Source organism: Protopterus annectens, chromosome 8.part0 (assembly GCF_019279795.1).
Source record: "Protopterus annectens isolate FY-2018-M chromosome 8.part0, PAN1.0, whole genome shotgun sequence".
Lineage (NCBI taxonomy): Eukaryota > Metazoa > Chordata > Ceratodontiformes > Protopteridae > Protopterus > Protopterus annectens.
In genome coordinates, this window is record NC_056741.1 from 1,885,341,271 (window position 1) to 1,885,361,677 (window position 20,407).

General features: G+C 41.4%; 1 protein-coding gene across 6 annotated transcripts in view; it reads left to right on the forward strand.

Annotated features, from left to right (window-relative positions):
* TPPP3 (tubulin polymerization promoting protein family member 3) overlaps positions 1-20,407 on the forward strand; it is a 354,310-nt gene that overhangs the window by 142,200 nt on the left and 191,703 nt on the right. For 4 of the 6 annotated variants that reach the window (XM_044081377.1, XM_044081379.1, XM_044081380.1 and 1 more), the window contains 2 exons: positions 17,661-17,707; positions 19,561-19,631. The exons of 1 other annotated variant lie outside the window; for it this stretch is intronic. The gene's annotated coding sequence lies outside the window, so the exon portion shown is untranslated. The remainder of the gene's footprint in view (positions 1-17,660; positions 17,708-19,560; positions 19,632-20,407) is intronic. One more of the 6 variants, XM_044081381.1, reaches the window with a different exon arrangement.

Consider the following 20,407-nt stretch of genomic DNA (forward strand, 5'->3'; position numbering starts at 1 on the left):
CATGTAATGTTAAGTAGGACAGCGTGACCCCATTCATCCTGACCCAGTAAGCAGTGTTCATAACTCCACTAGCTTACTTATGAAGCAGCAAACCACCACTCACTTAATTTGCCATTTATTGAATTACACTTCCTGCTAAATAAGCGGCTTACCTCCGCTTACATATTTTACTTATCAAGCAGTGTCCAACCGCTGACTTTCCTTTCCCAACTCATTGAATTGAACATCCAACACCAGAGGGGGAACAGAAGAGGGCAAGCCTGCCCCTATTCTCTGCCATACCCAGACTGAAAAACCACAATTCTCACTATTCCACCACAAAAAGGGGAGGGAGTGTGGGTAGCGAGTTCACGCCAATATGTGATTCATTCCCCAGTTACATTTGCCTAAACCCCTTAAGACACTTAACTGACCCCACCTGAAGATGTCCCGGGACAAATTTATCTGTTACCAAACCTCATTTCTGAAACTTCATCTCTTACTCATACAGATGTGTCTCATACAGAAACAATGTAGGCAGGCTTGTACCCACTCCAGTTTTTATTCACAACCCACATTCACTCTGGATCCCACATAGCTGAAGTAGCATCTTCTTCTCAACAAAGGCCATACACAAGCATTCAAAGAGTGAAAAGGGGTGAGTGCATCAAGATACTCCCCGAACCAAAACTCATATAAACTGTTCTGTCAATTAGAAGTTTTTGGAAGTAGTAAAGCTAGACATAGTCTTAAAGCACAGCCATGCTCTCTCAAATGGTTTCATGTGATTGGCAGGTGGCGCAGGACAGCCTGCCTAATCATCCACAGATCCTTAAAATCTCAGTATTGTGTGTTGTTTGGTTTCTTAATTTTTTGCTGTGAATGTTGACACATTTATCACTGAATTTGCACTTGCCATTTATTCCTGGCGGCAGGTAAAGCATGCCCTCTTTCTAATTGTCATCAGCATAGCCATAATTGCTAATCATCATCTCATCTCAAGCACTTGGAGTTTCCTTATCATATGCAGTTATGAATTCATATATATGTCTCCCACACATATGAAACATTTATGTTGCCTATCTTTAATACAATAGTGGCATTCAAACAAACAAGCAAACAGACAAAAAAGCATACTCTTTTGATGTGTGCTTAGGATAAAAATTACTTTGTTTCTTACTGTTCTTTGAAACCATGCTAAGATATTATACTCGGTGCAAGATATTTTGCTCACCTCTTTTATGTACCTGCTCTAAGAAGACCTTTATTTAACAGCTCTTCAGAGTAATATGTTTTTTTTTTTTTCATTTTGAAGATCTACTAGTTCAGGAAAAAAGTGAAATTAACTCATTCCTTCCAGCTCAGCTGCGAGACAGTCCCAGTCTTTATGGTTCCATAGTGGTAATGGAATGTTGGTGGGAGGTCTTCCCAACACAGCAATCAAAGGTGATGTACCTCAATGATGCCTGCTGGTACTACTGGTGTGTAAGATGGAAGTGTTTTATTTAACTTCTATTTACATCCCTTGGAAATGGAGTCCGTATCAGCTTTAGTCTCTATACCACCTTCATGAAAATAATATTTAGAAAAGTCAGTTAAAAGATTTAAGTTTTGATCAGTTCAATGTGTTCCATTTGTGACTTACTAGACTCCTTATTTGTCATGTTTAATCACATAGATGGGTTGAGCTTTGCACTGCTTTCAGTCACAGCCAAGAGTACGTAGTGAAATCAGAAGTGTCATATTAAGAGTGTATATGTTACATCAGCCCTCACCTGGAGAAATAGCAGTTTAATACGTGCCTGAATGTCAGCTTTGAAAATCTGACAGCTGCATGTTGCACAAACACTCTAATTATGAAACTTATTTTTAAGTAGTGCTTTTTCTCTCCTATCTATTGTTATTTTTCAAAATTACAGCTCAGATTCTAACAATTAGTATAGCTTTGAAACTTACAATAGCAATAATAATGGCTTGGCAGTAGGTACAACTCTTCCTTGTGTTTGGCATGCACAGTCTCTGGAAATCATTTTGTGGTACTTCTCAAGGATGATTAAAAAAACAGACGGAGTCTCCAAAATTTATTTAGATGCAGCCAAAAACATATGCATGCTAAGATCTCAAGGGCTTCTTAAGGAAGTTTTTTTTTATTGAAGTCTGTGTTTATGGTTGTCATTTTAACCCCTTGAATCTTTCAACACAATGCAGTTTACTTCCTCTCCCAACTTTATTACTTCAGAAATTCCAGAAGAAGAGTGAAACACTTAGCACCTGCACTTATGTGTGGGCATATTTAAATGCATCCACGCTTTAATTCCTTCCTTGTTGCATCTATTTTTTTTCTTTGTTTTGGTAGAACTGAAATTCTGTTGTTGCATATACTTCATCTGAAAAACAGGAGGCTTTCATTTATGATAAATCTGAGTTTGTTGTCTGACTGAAATGGTAGCATTTCAATGCAAGGCTGAGACTGAGTTATACTTTTGTTGGCTGCTTAGACAATTAGACTGTTACTGCCTAGCCCTTCAGTCCACCTTGAGTTCATGATACACCCCACCCCCAACACACCAGTCACTTTCTCAGCCTCCAATTAAGAAAAGAATATGTGCATTTTGGCTACTTGGCTTAACCTTCCACCCCACCACTGCAGCTGCACCTCATGCTTCCCATTCCCATTGTTGAAGTGAGTTCCTAACCCTTTGGTTTTACTGGCCAGGTAATTAGACACCCTACATTTTCACCCAGAGTTTGCTTATTTTCTTTACTGCTTATTCTACAGTCCTACTGTGCATTCTGCAAACTGTTCTCATCTGTTTTCTGCTTGATATTTTAGTTGTTTCAAGCAGTACAAACACATCTTTATACCTTCCTCTCAATTATACTGTTATTTCACTTCTACTACAAACAGCTATCTGCTGTGTTGTTGCTGTTGTTCTTTCAGCTTTTCCCGGTTAATGGTTGCCACAGCGGAACTCCGGTCCGCTAATGATTGGCGGTAGATTTTTATGGTGCCGAGGTGCCAGCTAAACACCCAACCTTCAACGAAGGCACACCCATTCTACGCATGTCTTTTGAATGCCACTCGACTGCAGGGAGGACATGTAGACTCCACACAGATGGCACTCCAGCCGAGAATCGAATGGGAGAGCCTATTGCTGCGAGGCAACAATGCTACCGCTGCACCACCGATATTAAATGCTGTACCTGCTCTTACATGCTCCATTGCATAAATTTCCTGCTACCTACTCATCCAATGTCGGTGTTGCTTACTCTTTGCTTATAGAGCAAGACATTCCAGGCCCCTAAATTCAGCATTAAGCTGCAGAAGTGTGACCAAATGAATGCATTTCAATGCACTGGGAAACTTGTGCAGTAAATCTCTGAAAGTTTTACCTTTGCAGGTTGTTTTTTCCTCTTCACAATGACAAAAGTAGGATCACTTGATAGATTTTAGTAGCAAATGAGTTAGGTTATTTAAATTATTTTTTCACACCTAAAATGAAACTGATGTCTATCTTACTCACCACCCTTCTTACTACCCTAGTAACTCCATGATAACATTCCAAAGATCATTTCTATCAGGGCCGTCCTACAAATGTATAACTTTTATCCATATTTCTTTCAAATCGTTTAATTGCATTCAGTCCAAGACAATGTTGCAACAGCATGATGTCCTTCAAGAATGCAACTGCAGTCATAACATATGGGTTGTCCTGCCTCAGGCAGCCCTCAGTCGGCCGGATTCCAAAGTCTGGGACCGGCGTCGGCTGGTGTCGCCTCCTCTCCGATGTCAGAACGGCTGGAGTATAAAGGCATCGGCCGACGCCATCTTCTTCAGTCTTTCTTGCTGCGTGGTGCCCGAAGCAGAAGCAGTTCGCAAGTGCCAGTCGGTCAGCTCCTGTGTTTTCAGTACCGAAGTCATCTAAAAGCTAAGTACCCTGTTGGGGAACATTTTTTCTCGCCTCAGCCGATGTCAGAACAAATTGAGAAAGTTAATAATTGTTTGTCTTGTGGTAAACAAATACCTCATAAGGACTTCCATTCTTATTGCCTACCTTGCCTGGGCCCAGACCACGACGTCTCGGCCTGTGCTGCCTGTGCTTGCTTTAATAAGCACACTCTCAGGTGCTGGGCAGAATTTGCCGAAGACTTTTTCGGCGAATCTTTCGCTTATATCATGCCGTCGGAACAACCGACTACTCAATCTTCCAAAAAACGAAAGGACCGGGACCGACATCCTCGGCCCCGCGTCCTCCTCCGATACTCCTCCTAAACCCTCCGCAAGTGCTTCGGTCCCTTTGGAAGCGGTAATTCAACCGCTCCAGGCTGATGACACAGCGTTAACTCGTCCTTCGGTCTCGGAGTCTACACCAGTGCCGGTTGTTGACTTTCCTCCAGAAACCAAAGTTCTGGATCTACCCGACACCATTCCTGTGGACAAGGTTACTCCTGCACGTGGGGCAGCTAGGCCTCCTGTATCCATGTCCATCAAGGCCTTTGCACGTGCTAAGGCTGCCAGCCAGGCCAAGGCCCATCCTAAACCTACTGCCCAGGCCCCTTCTTCTGATAAACAGATCATGTCTCTTGCTGCAGATCTTATTTCTCTTATCAGGGGGTCTCAGCCTCATCCAGACAGAGGTTCTCAGCCGCCTGCAGAGAAAAGGCCCAGAACTGAGCAGGCCGACAACCTCTCTTCAGATGAAGCCTCTGGGGATTCTGAGCATTCAGATACCCAAGAAGAATCCTTCCAGGCCTATGAGGACTCTGATGCTGAGGAATCAATTCCCTCTGCCTCTCCTCCAGAGGATTTTTCATTCGGTGAAGTCCTACACTCTATGAGGGAGCATTTTAAATGGCAGGGTCAGGAATTCTCTGATTCCAGGAAAAGGCTACGTACCTTCCTCAAGCTACCCCAGCACAGACCTTTAGCTATCCCTCCTGTTATGGATGTCCTGGATGATGTTTTCTCCGACTCCAGTGCTAACCCTGATTCTCTCCCTCCTGCTCCTGTCAAGCCAGACAGATATTATAGGGTCCCTGACACCCACAAACATCTCTTTAAGGCCCATTCTGTGGATCTAGAAACTATTTCACAGGGCCCCAAGGGAGTGGCTACTTCCACAGCCAAGAATCCACTGCCACCGGATAGGGAAGCTAGGTCTCTGGAGAGATGGGGTAAAAAAGTTTATACACCTCTACCACCCTGGCCATGAGGTCACTTAACTGCCTTTTTCATATGTTTCAGTACCAGGATTTTTTACTGGATGATTTACAGAAAAAGCTAGCTTCTCCTGAGCCTTTTGATAGAAAGGCATTGCAGGATCTAGTGCATAACACTCAGCAGGTTAGCAATCATTTTCTTCAGTGTGGTTATGATGCATTGGAGGCTTCATGTAGGGCAGCTATGACTGGGGCTGTTATACGTAGACATGCTTGGTTAAAAGAACAGCCACTGCCAGACCATGTTAAAGTAAAGTTACTTGATGCACCTCTGGAAAAACAGAAGCTTTTTGGTGCTAATGCACAAGATGTGTTGAAGTCCATTGAGGAGAAAGCTAAATCAGTACAGACAGTCAAAGATTTCCTCCAGGTTCAGCCACCCAGATTCAGCAGGAATTGGCCTTCAAAGAATTGGTCCTTTCCAGACACTGACAAGTTTCAAAGGGGAAAAAACAGGCATGCCCGAGGTAGAGGGCAATACCGAGGCTCCTACAGGGGCCGCCAATGGCAACCACCAAATCAAAGAAGTGGCGCAGGCAGTCCAGCCGCACCACAAGGACAACCACAATGACTTGACTTTCATACCATCTAAAAAGGCTCAAAGAGAAGCACCTTTGAGCGGAAAATTAACCTTATTCTCAAAAAACTGGCATATCTTAACCAAGGACAACTGGATTCTGGATTTAATAGACAAAGGTTACAGATTCCACTTCCATACTTTACCAATAAGACAAGGCATGCCAAACCTGCCACTTCATCAAAGGGCAGAGGCACTCATTCAAGTTTCAAAGCTGTTAAATATAAAAGCAATAGAAAAGGTCCCTCCACAGGAACAAGGCCAGGGATTTTATTCAAGACTGTTCCTTGTTCCAAGAAAGGAAAACAAATGGAGACCTATACTGGACTTGTCTACTCTAAATACTTATCTCATTGTGCCAAAGTTCAAAATGCTGACGTTGCAGCAACTCCTTCCCATGCTGGGCAAGGGGTCTTGGCTGGTCACTCTGGACCTCAAGGAGGCATACCTGCATGTCCCAATCAGACAAAGCTGCAGAAGATACCTCAGATTTCTTGCAGGGACAGAGCATTATCAATTCTCAGCATTGCCGTTTGGCTTATCTACTGCGCCCAGAGTGTTCACGAAATGCCTGGCATCAGTAGTGGCACACTGCAGACTCCTGGGATTCAAATATACCCCTACCTGGACGACTGCCTCATACAAGCAGACAACAAGCAAACCTTGATAGCAAACTTGGACTATGTCATTCAATTACTACAGGCCTTGGGATACACAGTCAACATTCAGAAATCAAGACTTCTGCCATCCCAACAGATTATTTTCCTAGGAGCCAAACTGGACACAAAAACACAGATGGCTTATCTCACAGAGGAAAAACAACAGCAGTTACCAGAGTACTTCAAAGGCCTAGCAAAGCTCTCCCAGCTGACTGCAAGGAAAATCCTGCAGGCCCTGGGGTTCATGGCATCTTGCATTCTTCTGATACCTTTGGCAAGACTTCATATGAGAAAGCTGCAATGGTACTTAAAAAGCTTATGGTCCCAACACAGCCAAAGCCTAGAGGACGTAATCCCACTCATTCCATGTCTGCAAAGAGAATTTTTGTGGTGGGCTCAAGCAAGTCAGTTAAACAAAGGCATGTCTTTCAATAAACCTCAAGCAGGTCAAATAATTACAACAGACGCCTCAGACCATGGATGGGGGGTGCACATGGAGGGCAGATGCATTCAAGGTCAATGGACACCAAGGGAATGGCATCTGCACATAAACCAAAAAGAGATGTTGGCAGTGATACATGCAATCGAGACCTTTGAAAAATCACTTCAACAAGGACATTTGCTAATAAGGACAGACAACACCACTGTTATGTGGTATATAAACAAGCAGGGAGGCACTCATTCTTATCCCCTCTGCAGACTAACAATGATTCTCTGGGAAAAATCCCTAAGTCTGAAGATACATTTGCAATCCCAGTTTGTGCCAGGCAAGGACAATGTACTGGCGGACAAGCTGAGCAGAAATTTCTTGGATCCACACGAATGGATGCTGCATCCTCACATTTTCTCACAAATAACAAGGACATGGGGAAGACCGGACATAGATCTCTTTGCTTCTCACATGAATCATCACCTGGAAAAGTTCTGTACAAGGACCCACCATCCTCTAGCCTGGAAAATGGATGCTCTCTCATTCAGCTGGAAGTTCCTAACAATTTATGCATTCCCTCCTCTACCACTGCTGACCAAGGTGATACTGAAGATCAAAGCAGAACAACCAACAGGCATTTTGATAGCTCCAGACTGGCCAAGGCAGCACTGGTACCCATTGCTGTTGAGCATAACTCGGACCAAACCATGGCCTTTGCCCCTATGGCCGCTGCTTCTAACACAACACAATTACAGGACGGTTCATCAAAACCTGAAAACATTGCATCTGACAGCCTGGAGGTTACCATAACTCCTTCCGATATCTCTCTTTCCAAAAAAGTTCAAGAGATCTTACTGGAAGCACGCAGACCTTCCACCAGAAAAACCTATTCAGCCAAGTGGAAGAGATTCATCATCTGGAATGCTAACAGGGGTCAGGATACAACAGTATTGAGTATACCTCAGGTATTGGAATACTTGGCAGAAATGTTTCATACTGGTCTCTCATATTCTTCCATAAAGATTCATGCCTCAGCAATCTCAGCAAAATACAATTGTGATCCACCTGTGTTTTCACATCCCCTTGCTAAGACAGTTCCTAAGGGGGATAAAGAATATCAAACCTCCCAGGAAACCGCCAGTACCTGCATGGGACCTCAACTTCGTCTTGGAAAAATTAACTCTTCCTCCCTTTGAACCAGCAGCAACTTCAGAAATGTAATTTCTCTCATGGAAAACGGTTTTCCTATTGGCAATCACATCAGCAAGAAGAGTCTCAGAGATACAGGCACTCATGGCAGTACCTCCTTTTCTCATTTTTCATCAGGACAGAGTCTCTCTAAGAACCAATCCTTCATTCATGCCAAAAGTAATTTCCAGGGTGTCTCTAAATCAAGCCATTCACCTGCCTACTTTCTTCCCCAATCCTCAAAACAGGGGGGAAGCACTGCTGCATACTTTGGACATACACAGGCATCTACGCTACTGCTTGGACAGAACTAAGGCCACCAGAAAGTCTGACCAACTGTTTGTAGCCTATGCTGCTGGAGTACAAGGAAAAGCAATCTCCAAACAAACAATTTCCAAATGGATTGGACACTGCATCAGATTCTGCTATTCCTTTCATGGAAAAGGTGTGCCAGCCAATATTAGGCCACACTCCACCAGAGCTATAGCCACATCCACAGCTTTCCTAAGAGGAGTGGCTACAAAGGACATTCTAGAGGCTGCTACATGGAGCTCCGTGCATACATTTACCAAGCACTACAACCTGCCTTTATACTCCAGATCCCGAGCAGGCTTTGCTTCGGCAGTCCTGCAGAGCATTTTAGCTACACCATCACTTTCTTAGTTCCAACCACCCCCAGCTTGGCTATGGTATTCAACCCATATGTTATGACTGCAGTTGCATTCTTGAAGGACATAGTACAGTTTGGTACCTACCATAAATGTAGATGTCCGATAGATATGCAACTGCAGTCAGATTTTCCCACCCTCCTACCCCTCTGCAACCTTCTTTATGGGTCCACTACCCCTATTCCTATTAGCTGGGGGTATCTCTATGGTGTATCTGTTTATTACTGTTGTGCATGTCTGGAATTCTTTATCCATTCACCAAATTTAGCCTTCCTAGGAGGGCACCTGGCATCTGGGGCAAGAAACACTGAAGAAGATGGCGTCGGCCGATGCCTTTATACTCCAGCCATTCTGACATCGGAGAGGAGGCGACACCAGCCGACGCCGGGCCCAGACTTTGGAATCCGGCCGACCGAGTGCTGCCTGAGGCAGGACAACCCATATGTTATGACTGCAGTTGCATATCTATCGGACATCTACATTTATGGTAGGTACAAAACTATACTTTCAGTGTTGTTATTTATTTAATTATTAACCAGGCAAGTGGACAGACAACTGCAGACGATTATCAGATGTGATGCAGGTCACAAGGTCAAGAGTAAATGAAGAGTTTATATAGCCAATCAATCAGCATTTTTCTGGGTGGGGGAAGGAATCTGGAATTCCAAGGAAAAACTTACAATGATGCAGGAACATCATCCAAATGACAAATGGACAGTTACTGGATGTTAGGATTTCTGGACTGATCTCAGTTTTCCAGAGCTGTAAGACAGAAATATTTCCAACTGTGCCTCTGTGAAGATACAGTTCCTCATGCTGAGAACTAGTTACCATTTTGGGACACCTTTAACCAATATATTCTTGCATTGTTTGAATTCCCTTTGAGCATTGCTTCTCATATGTATACCTATATCTCAGAATTTCTCAATAGACATTACAAACAACCAAATAGATTCACCAAGGTAGAAGGCAGTGCTTTATTTGTTTTTGTTGTTTGCTGGCTGAATAAAACTACTAATGTGAAAACCCTATTCAAGGCAAAATATAGCACATAAGATAATACAATGACATTAAAGTATAAATGTAATACAGCAAAAAGAAACACAGTCAAGACATTGTAAGTATTGCATGAATCTAAAACTATGGTAGAATGTTGTAGCTAATGTGTGTGTGTGTGTGTGTGTATATATATATATATATATATATATATATATATATATATATATATATATATATATATATATATAGTTCCCTATCAGAAGCCTGAAACACTATAAGCTTGAAAATCAAAATACTGAAACCAAAAGCCTGAAAATTCAAAATCCCGAAAACCCAAAATCCTGAAACTCAAAATCCTGTAAACACAAAATGGACATACTGACGTCATTGTGGCTTTGCTATTGTTAGCCCTGTGGTGTTAGGTCATGCGTTGGGTTCAGGTCAGTGTGCGGTTGGTTTTATGTTAGGGTTAGGGGCGGTTTAAGTGAGTTAGGGTTAGGGCGCAGGTTAGGCATGTATGCAATAGTGACAAATATTGGGGTTAGGGGCAGTTTAAGTGAGTTAGGGTTAGGGCGCAGGTCAGGTGAGTGTGCGATAGTGACGGACCTTAGGGTTAGGGTTAGGGTCAGGGTCAGTTGGTAGATATTAGTGTCTTTATAGTGACATATTAGCATTATTTGTGTTTTCAGGATTTTGAGTTTCAGGATTTTGGGTTTTCGGGATTTTGAATTTTCAGGCTTTTGGTTTCAGGATTTTGATTTTCAAGCTTATAGTGTTTCAGGCTTCTGATAGGGAACTATATATATATATATATATATATATATATATATATATATATATATATATATATATATATGTATATATCCCTGACTGGTAAACCTGATATAACACTTCTACACCTGACTTACATACAGGACAGACAAAAGAGCATGCCAGTATACTCTTTAGTTTAAAGAGCATACGGGTATGAACACAGGGTAGCAGTGCAATTATAATCATAAAGAGAAGAAAGGAAAGTTTTCTGAAAGACTATGCATCTCTTGCAGTAAAGTTTAAAAATGCTGGCATAACTTATATATATTGAATAAGACAAGAGTCCTTCAATAATGGCAGAGAAGAGCAAAAGAGTTGATATACAAACTGTACTACAGCGCTGTGAGTGTGACAGAAGAATAAATTATATAGCAGATGATCAGTAGAACTAACACAGTGAGGTGTTTGTAGGAATCCTGCAAGTAACAGAGGGGGGCAGGGAATTAGTATTCATGAATGAGGGTGGCTGAGAAAGAAGAGAAGTCAGAGAGGAGGCAGAGAGACAGACAAGAAAGGGGAGTAAAAGTGAGAATGAGAGGAGAGTAAGAAGTGGTGGGAAGAGGAAGGCGAGGATGGGGATGAAAGAAGAAAAAGTAAGAATGAGGATGTGAATGAGATATGAGACGAGGCTGAGAGAGAGAGTAACCATGAGAGAAAAAGACAGAGAGCAAAGCAGAAAGGTGAAAGTGAATACTTAATAGAAGAGAGTAGATAAGTGTGGGAGTAAGGCAGAGGAGTGTGGGGTGCGAGTGGCAGACAGAGGAAAGAAGAATAAAAGTGAAAGTGAGAATGAATTGGGAGAGGAGAATAAGGATGACAGAAAGAGAGAGTGAGTCAGTTACGCAGAGGAAAGGGAATGTGAGAGTGACATGGGAGGGCAACTGAGAACAATACAGACAGAGAGAGAGCATGGAAAGGAAAGTGAAAATGAAATTGATTACTAAGGAGTGGGCAAGCAGGTTTAGGGCAGCAGTGGGGTAAATGTGAGAAGGAAGGGAGGGAGCAAAATATTTGTGAGTACAGATGGCAGATATGAGGGCAAGGAGACTGACAAAGGGAGCGAGGAGAAGTTAGTTTACAAGACATTGGTAACAGCAACAACTTTCTCCTGTGAGGGAGAACTCCTTAGCCAAGGATGTTGTTCTCCAGGAACTCTACCACTGCGCACATCATGGAAGGTCCCCTGCCTACACAGCTGTGATTTCTGATAGCAATAGCAAGTAGAATACAAATGGACAGTTGTCACAATACACAATAGTGGCAGCAAGAAACTCGACTCAATGTATAAAAGCTTTTAATCACTTAAAAATGCACAGTGTTCTAGGGGAGGCATCTTCAGGAACTTCAAACCAGGAGAATACTTTCTCTGAAACTTAGTTTTTGTACCAATATCCTTCTTGTAACTTTTTTTTAAATTTACTTTTAACAAAATATTAAAATCTCCTCAGTTTTCTCTTTCCATTGTATATATTCTATGTCCCATTATTAAAATACTGGTTTTCAAACCTTAAAGCTGAAAACATATACTTTTGCAATGACTATTAGCTTACTTATCTTATACCAGTTGTTATGTCTGGCAGCTAAACATTATTTTCATATCAGACTTTTGTCTTAACTCAGTGCTAATTCCCAAAGCTCTATGTACTTTCTTTCCTACAGTACTAGTCTTGTGTGTTTGTTAGGTTTTTGTGCTTCCATTTCTATTAGACAGAAGATATATCAGTAAATCACCTGAAATGGGGAATTGGGTTCATAGGTTCATAGGCTGGTACTAGGCTATCGGCCCTAGGGTCTATACAAGCCTAGTCATAACAATTCCCTGGATATTTCTTCCCACAATATTTACTTCCCTGGAGCTCTGTCTAGCAGGGAGACTGACATGATCCCTGAGGTGAATTTCCTATCTCCCATCCAATTGTCAAGGTTCCTTTTGAATTGGCGCAAGGAGGTGCTTCTCTTGACATGTATGGGCAGTCTATTCCAGAGTATGGGGAGCCTCTGGGTCAGGAACCTATTACTCCAGCATGTTTTGTTCATTGTGATGACAAGGTTTAGATCCCTGGAGTGTGTGGCTCTGAGTGATTGGGATTTCTTTAAGTGGAGCATATCCAACAGCTCAGGGTTTGACATTGCCTTGTATGTTACGCAGAGATCACCTCTGAGTAGACAATATGCCACAGAGTATAGCTGGAGTTTTTTAGACGGTCAGCATAGGGCATCTGCTTTAGGCCTGTGATTCTTTTAGTGAGGTATTTCTGTGGTCTTTCCAGCTGTTGCAGATGTCATTTGAGGTACATACCAAACGAGGCGTTGCCTCTATAATGAGTCTAATGAGGGATGACAATGACCTCCTTTTTTCTGGATGAAAAGCCCTTAGTGATGAGGAGTGCCACATAGAAGGATTTCCTGACTGTTGTGGCGATGTGGTTATCAAAGGTGAGACCACTGTCCACCTGTGTCCCCAAGTCTCTCATCACACTTTCGGTATTTAGTGTACTGCCACCTATGTGGTAATTCATGGGTACATGGTTTTTCCCAAAGGGGGATATCTATACATTTCTTGGCATTAAGCTTGAGCCCATGGCTCTGACATCAAGCATCTGTTTCTGTAAGGCCCTTTTGTAGAATATCCACATCGTTTGGGGAGTCAGTAATGGCTCCCAGTTTGCAGTCATCTGCGAACTTTGTTAGCCAGAGTCCCTTAGTGTTGGCCTGTACTTCAGAGAAGTAGATGCTAAACAAGAGCGGTCCCAGGATTGAACCCTGAGGTACTCCTCTTGTCATCTGTCTGGAGCTGGATTTGGAGTCGGCTACTTTTACAGTGTGGGTTCTGTCAGTAAGCCAGTTGGCAACCCATCGAGTGATGTAGGAATTTATGCCCAGATTAGTAAGTTTATCTATGATTCCAGAGTGGTGGATGGTGTCAAAGGCCTTGGTGAGGTCCAGATAGGCTGTGTGGACCTCCTTATCCTCATCCACAGCTCTGGAGACTGATTCGAAGAAGTCAATCAGGTTCAGGAGACAAGATCGGATCTTCACGAAACCAAACTGGGTGGGTTCCAGTGTTTGAAGGTTGCCAGTGTCTTTGTTTATAAGTTTCATGATAATGTGTTCCATGCCCTTGCAGATCAGGCTCGTCAGACTGATGGGACGGTAGTTCCTGGGATCCAAGATGGATCCCCCTTTGTGGAGTGGGATAACTGTAGCTGCGCACCACTCAGTGGGTACAAAGATTGAGGCGAGGCTATGATTAAACATGACACTTAGGTGAGGTGCCAGTTCATTTTGCAGTTCATGTAGTACACAGCCCGGGATGTTATTTGGTCCCATGGATGCTGTATTCTTAGCTTTGGACAGTGCAGTTTCTACCTGTGTGGCCGTGATTACCGGAATTTGGCAATCTTTTCGTACTGAGATGGGCCCTTTAGGGGGTGAGTGGGGGGTGAAGTTGGCACTAAATCGATCTGCCAGGATATTGGCAATTTCCTTGGGATCAGTATATTTAATGTCATTCTGTTGTAGCTTAGAGCAGATCTGAGCATTGCCATTTAGATTCTTGACATAACTATAGAATGCCTTGTGGTTGTCTTTGGAATCTTTAGTAATTTTATTTTTGTAACTTGTTTTGGAGGATTTTATGAGGGATCTCAGCTTCTTACTGAGGCTGGTAAGGGAGTTTTTTGCATCCTGGGATTTTCCTCTTTTCTGCAACAGTTTCTTCCTTTTGTTGTATAGTTTGTTTATGGCAGGGGACCATCATATTGGCTTCCTTTTTTTGGAGGAGAGCATCTTGGTTCTATTGGGGATGGCACGATTCATGCATGAGTGGATGTACTCGTACAATGCCTTAGTGTAGGATTCAGCAGTCGAACTTTCAGCTCCTGTCTGCATGGGTGTCATTAAGTTTGTCACTTCTGACTTGAGTAGCATGAAGTTGGCTTTGGAGAAGTTTTTTACAAAGGTTTTCTTACTGGGGGGGGGGGGTTGGGGGTGGGATATGGATGTCAAGGGTGATTAGCTTATGGTCAGACCTGACCAATGAGGGGATGACCACTGGCATGGAGCATCTGTCTCCCATGATGGTAATGACCAGGCCTAGGATATTGGAGCCCCTGGTGGGACAATGGATTAGTTGATCCAGGGCATTGGAATTTATGAACCATTGGGAAAAGTTGTTGGTACCTGAGTAGTTTTGCCAGTTAATGGCAGGGTAGTTAAAATCACCCAGTAATAGGGTGTTTGGTTGTATCTTAATATTTTCCAGTATGTTTAGAAAGGTGTAGTGAGAATCTTAGGGCATGGTGGGGGAACTGTAGCAAGCTACAATTTGGATTGTAGTCTTACCTAGTGTTCGTTGCACCTGGATAATTTCAGATGCATTGTGTTGTGCAACTAGCCTGGAGGTGTGAATATCCTTGGTGAATATGGACACTCCTCCACCTTTAGTGTTTCGGTCTTGGTTTGGTTGCCGAAAAGTGGGGTAAGAGTTGCAGCCTGGTATTGCAGGGGTGCTCTGTGGAGCCTTGAACCAGGTCTCAGTCACTGCACAAATATCGATGTTCTCCATTTTTAGGAGTGCCTCAAGAGAGTGCATTTTGAGGTTTAGACTTCCAGCATTGAGTAGCATTACCTTCAGAGTTTGCATGCTTGTATCTGTTACAGTGGTGGTTTTCTCCTTTGAACCTTGCCTAAAAAAGGCACTATAGGGGTAGCAAGAGCTTTAGCCAGTAACCTGAATCCCAGGGGTGACAGGTGCAGACCATCTCTGGCAAAGCATCATGGTTTGTTGATCATGTCTTCCCAGGAAGACAGATACTGAATCCCCTTTGAATGACACCAGAAGCTTAGCCAGTTGTTGAAGTCAATCATTTTGTCCTTATACTGTGGTGTCATTCTGGGAGAAGGCAGGATGCTGCTCAGGGCTAGGGTCATACCTACCTGGGCCACATGATCCGAGACCTCTTCCATGTCTCTTTTCATGTAGTCCAGGGAGGTGCATCTCAAGTAATTCACTCCAAAATGAACAATGACAGAGTCATATTTGTACTTGTGGAGCGACTTGAGTGCATGCATTATGTGGCAGATCCTGGCACCCAACAGGCAGCTGACTGTAATTTTCTCCTTGTTCAGCCTGGTGAGTGGGACATCAGTGTGCCTGACTATAGAGTCGCCTATGACTAAAGTGTTGGGTACATTTTCTTGCCTTTGGGGCTGTTGTTGGGTGGCACACTGGGGTTGTGAGCTATATGTCACTTTGGTTGTGACTGGTGTTTGCGTTTCAGCTTTGGAGGTCCTTGTTGCTTGGGCAGGTTAATGTTAAGGGCCTCTGCATATGTGGGTTTAGTGTTGCTATGTGTGGGTGTTGATGGTATGGGTTTTGAAGGGCTATGTGTTGCTTGAGGTGTAGTGCAGGTGTTAATCTTCTTCTCTTGACTGTCTAGCACAATCTTGGCTGGAGAGAGCTTTGCTTCAAGTTTGGCTATGTAAGTGCATCTCTCACAGGTTGTAGTGTTGGGTGGTAGGAGGAGAGGATTGTCTGTGACATGAGGCAGTTGCTGCATTGTCACAGTATGCCCAGATTCACCAGGTGGACAGGAGAAATCACCAGAAGCTGACCCTTGGACATGCCTGTTTAGGTGCTTTTTTTTGTAAAGTACAAGAGCTGTTTTCCCTAACCATTGCAAAGTACTTTGCAATTATAGGCTGTTTAGTGCCTACGATTAATTTCTCCTTATTAACAAGGAGTGTTGAGAGCTTGTATCAGTTTAAGGCTTCCTAGTGCTTTCCAGCAGGTTCTAGAGCAAGTGCTATTCACAGGGGCTCAGATTTTAATGCTACTACTGAGAAACCAGCTAGTTCTAAGGGAAAATTTGAACAGCAGACATTCTGGCACCTGGAATAGTTTACCCATAGCCCTGCGGTGCTGCACGATGCGAAAAACATGCAAACACATGTGTTTTTAAGCCAGAAAGCTGAAAGGGATAGAAATCAGCCCAAAATGGCTAATAAAATTACAATTTCAGAGCTGGAAACTACTCCTCTAGTGTTAGATAGGCAGTACAGTGCTCACCACTCCCACTGGTAAGCAGCAGGACTTCCCTCTACCACAGCAAGGTCTGGATAGCTCTGAACACAGAAAATAAAGTCATAAAACCAGCAAAGCCTGGGATCTGGACTATACTAGCTAGGAAAGGCAGGAAACGAGCTAACAAGATAGTATTTTTTTTTGTTTGTTAAAACAGGCTAAACAATGCAATAATACAGTAAATAAAATCTTACTCTTTCCTATCCTGGCTTCTGCTAATGGTTGTGGCCTAGTACACATTTTCTGTTTTTCTGCTCTTTGCCTCCAGTATTTAATAGTATCCGTGACTATCTGCATAGTGCAAGAACCTAGTGTCTTAGTATACATAATTATCTCTTGAATGTAAAATATTTTAAGTTCAGATATTATTTAATGAAATGATATATACTGGAGGGTTTCACTGCTATTCTATGAGTTCATAGTACACCAAGTTATCCCATGATGCCGCCTCATTTTATAACAAAATAATTCTGCCATCATATTGCTGTCCTATTCTGTATCGCCGTATGCAAAGATTAATAGATTTTTGTCTTCTGCACATGGATACTTACGAACTTGAATAAAAAAGAAGAGAAGTAGATTGTCAAGGACAAGTTAAACTGTGTAGCAGTTAGAAGGATTACTAAAAGAGCTGCATGTTACGGAGTACAAGCCTCGCTCACACACTTAGCCACTTATGTAGAATAAAGCTGCAAAAGTCACAGTTGAAAGCAGGCCAATATATCTAACAGATCATATTTGTTTAATAAAGACTAAACATGAAAACATAAGATTTTGTTTCATTTTGAACATACCTGAAAACAGTTTGAATCTAATAACAGTACCAGATCTGAATTTCATTCTGAAAAAAAAAATTCATCAGTAAGTCACATTCGGGTGAATGTTATTAGAGTTTTTCCCATTACGTGACGCATAGTCCATTACTGATATGGGTACACTGCTGTTGATCACGTGTTCTGCTATCACATCTTAAAACATCATAAATATAAAACTTCATTTACTTGTTGATATGTTAGAAAATCAAAGCTTGATTTTGTTGTAGGTGCTGTGCTACAGTTTGCGATCACAGGACTTGGAAAACAGGGAAAGGTAAGCTTGTTGTTTTTTACAATTTTCCTTCTTTTCTGAGTTTGCACAACCTCAGAGGTAGTATGTGAAAGAATAGGAGGGTAGAGCAAACTCCCCCACATCAGACGGTGCAGGAGGGTATCGGCCCCTGTGAGGATGATTGCTTGGTAGTGTTTTGTGTTTTTTTTTTCTTTTACAATGCTCTGTGCTTGGTTTAGAGTTTAGATATTATATTTATGACATTTTGTATCTTATTTAAGTGAGACATGATGTTTCATAGTAAATTCCAGTTACAGTCTATCAGCTGAGAAGACACTGACCTGAAAACACATTCAACATATACAAAATAACCTTCTTTCTTTCTTTCTTTTTCTTTTTTTCTTTCTTTCTTTCTGTTTCCCTTTTCATTAACTTACTAACTTATTTTTTAAACATCTTTATTAAATGGCAGTTTTTAAAAACAGTAATATGGGTATATACACAGGAATGTAAAAGAAACAAAGCTTAATAACATTCCTTTGTTATTTTCATACAGTATCTATTATATAGTTGATAATTTTTATCCAGTATTACGTAAATTGCTCAGTTTCTGGCTTCCCTTAAAATTCATTCCTCATCCTGAACATTATTCTGCATTCATTATTCACAAAGATTCCATTAATTTCTATGAACTTCACTTATTCTCTTTTCTAAGTTCCAGATAAATGTACATCTCATCAGAGCTATCTCTGACAGAAGTGAAGAACACAGAAATAAACATGCATTCGTATAGCAATTTACACTCTAAATGTTAAAAAAAATACAGTTTTGTATACATGAAGAAAACCTTCATGCTGTGTACAGATTAAACATGCAGGACTTTGAAGTATGTGGGAACTTGATGACTGAGTTGCAATCAATGATATGATACAGTTTTGTAATATCAGATGTTACAATGCATGTCTCTCAACCTGCAGACATTGCACTTCGGTACAACTGCCCTTGACAAGTCACTGCATCCATAAGTGCTTCTATAAGGGCAAGTGTCTGTACTGGTCTCAAGTAAATATTTTCAGTTTTGCTTCAAATTAAATGAAGCGTGAGATGGGACTGGGTATGTGTTATAAACAATTGTTTCAGTTGAGTCAACAATCAGTGAATTACCCTAACTCTTAACACAGGCATAAATATAATTTCTAGTCTTCCATAAATTCATGAAAATGCAGCCACCGGTTTTCCTTGAAAAGCCTGTAAATGCAAGTATTTTGTCACTTAACATGTTGCATTCCAAGAAATCACATCACTGTGGCTGAGCCCTATGCTCTCTTTTATTGCGCTGAAGTTTTCCGAATACATTTGTATTTTATTGATTTAATTGTTTTTATTTCATGCTTTAAAGCTTAGCTCTTAAAAGAGTTTTTTTTTAATATAATTCCATGTAATCCTAGATGTGCTAATACAAGCTCCAGTTTTATTCATGTGCATTTTAGTAAGTTTCCCATTTGTAAGCGTAGTTTTAAAGAGCATGTATTAACTTTGTAAGTTGACTGCATAATATTTCACTTACATATTTATATATTTGATCAACTTTGGTCAGTAATGCACAGTACTTTTTTATTAATAATTCATGGTGAGCACCTATAACCTCTTAAATATTCAAATATAAATAATTTGATACACTTTATAATTATTTCTTTTTCACTAGTACACAGTTAAAATTGCAATTTGAAGATGAAACTTCTAACTCCTACTATGTTAACCTAATTCATTTTCCATTTTTAATACTGTTGCTTTTCTGTGTGCATTTTAATAGTGCTGCAAAAATGTCTAAACATTATTGTTTCAGTAATCAACTACAAATCTTTTTTATGTACATTTTACATTTTTCTCTTTAGTTTTAGCCTGATATTTTTTCTATTCACAATCGTGCAGTGTCTTGAGAAGTAATTGACTGACATCCAAAAAAGTGAGTAAATAATTCACACCCTGTTCTCTGGAATGTTTTATTTTGATTATCAATGCACTTGTATATAAAACTGTTTTGTTACTGATTTTATAAATAAAATCTCTTAGTTGGTGTATTGTAGTAGGATATAATGTGGGCAAGTGTTTGGCTAGTGGAGTTTCAGAATTTGCCATACATATGTGACAGTCGTGGTGGTGCAGCGATAGCATTGTTGCCTCACAGCAAGAGGTTCTCCTGTTTGATTCTCAGCTGGAGTGCCTTCTTTGTAGAGTCTGCATGTCCTCCCCGCGGTTGAGTGGCGTTCAAAAGACATGTGTTAATGGGCGTGCCTTCACTGAAGGTTGGGTGTCGGGCTGGCAACTCAGCAGCATAAAAATCTACTTCCAATCATTAGCGGACCGGAGTTCCGCTGTGGTGACCCCTAACCGGGAAAAGCCAAAATGACAAACAAACTTGGTGCGATTAATGTTACAGTAACATGTCACTTACTGACAGCAGACATTCTCTGGTGGTTACATTATCTGCATTTCCTTTCAAACATTGCACTGGTAATCCTGTTCCATTGTACAATCAGGATATGAGGATGAATGCATTAAGGATGATACTTTTAAACAAATTCAGTTTCAGTCTTCGAGGAGAGAAGATTGAATCATACGGGTGGAAAGAGCATTGAATTATGCTGCTATATCAACCATAAGATGAAAGCATTCAATGGAGTTTGTTATTTTTATCTAAAGTTTTATTTAGCTGAGAAATTATAGAAAATGAGCAACATA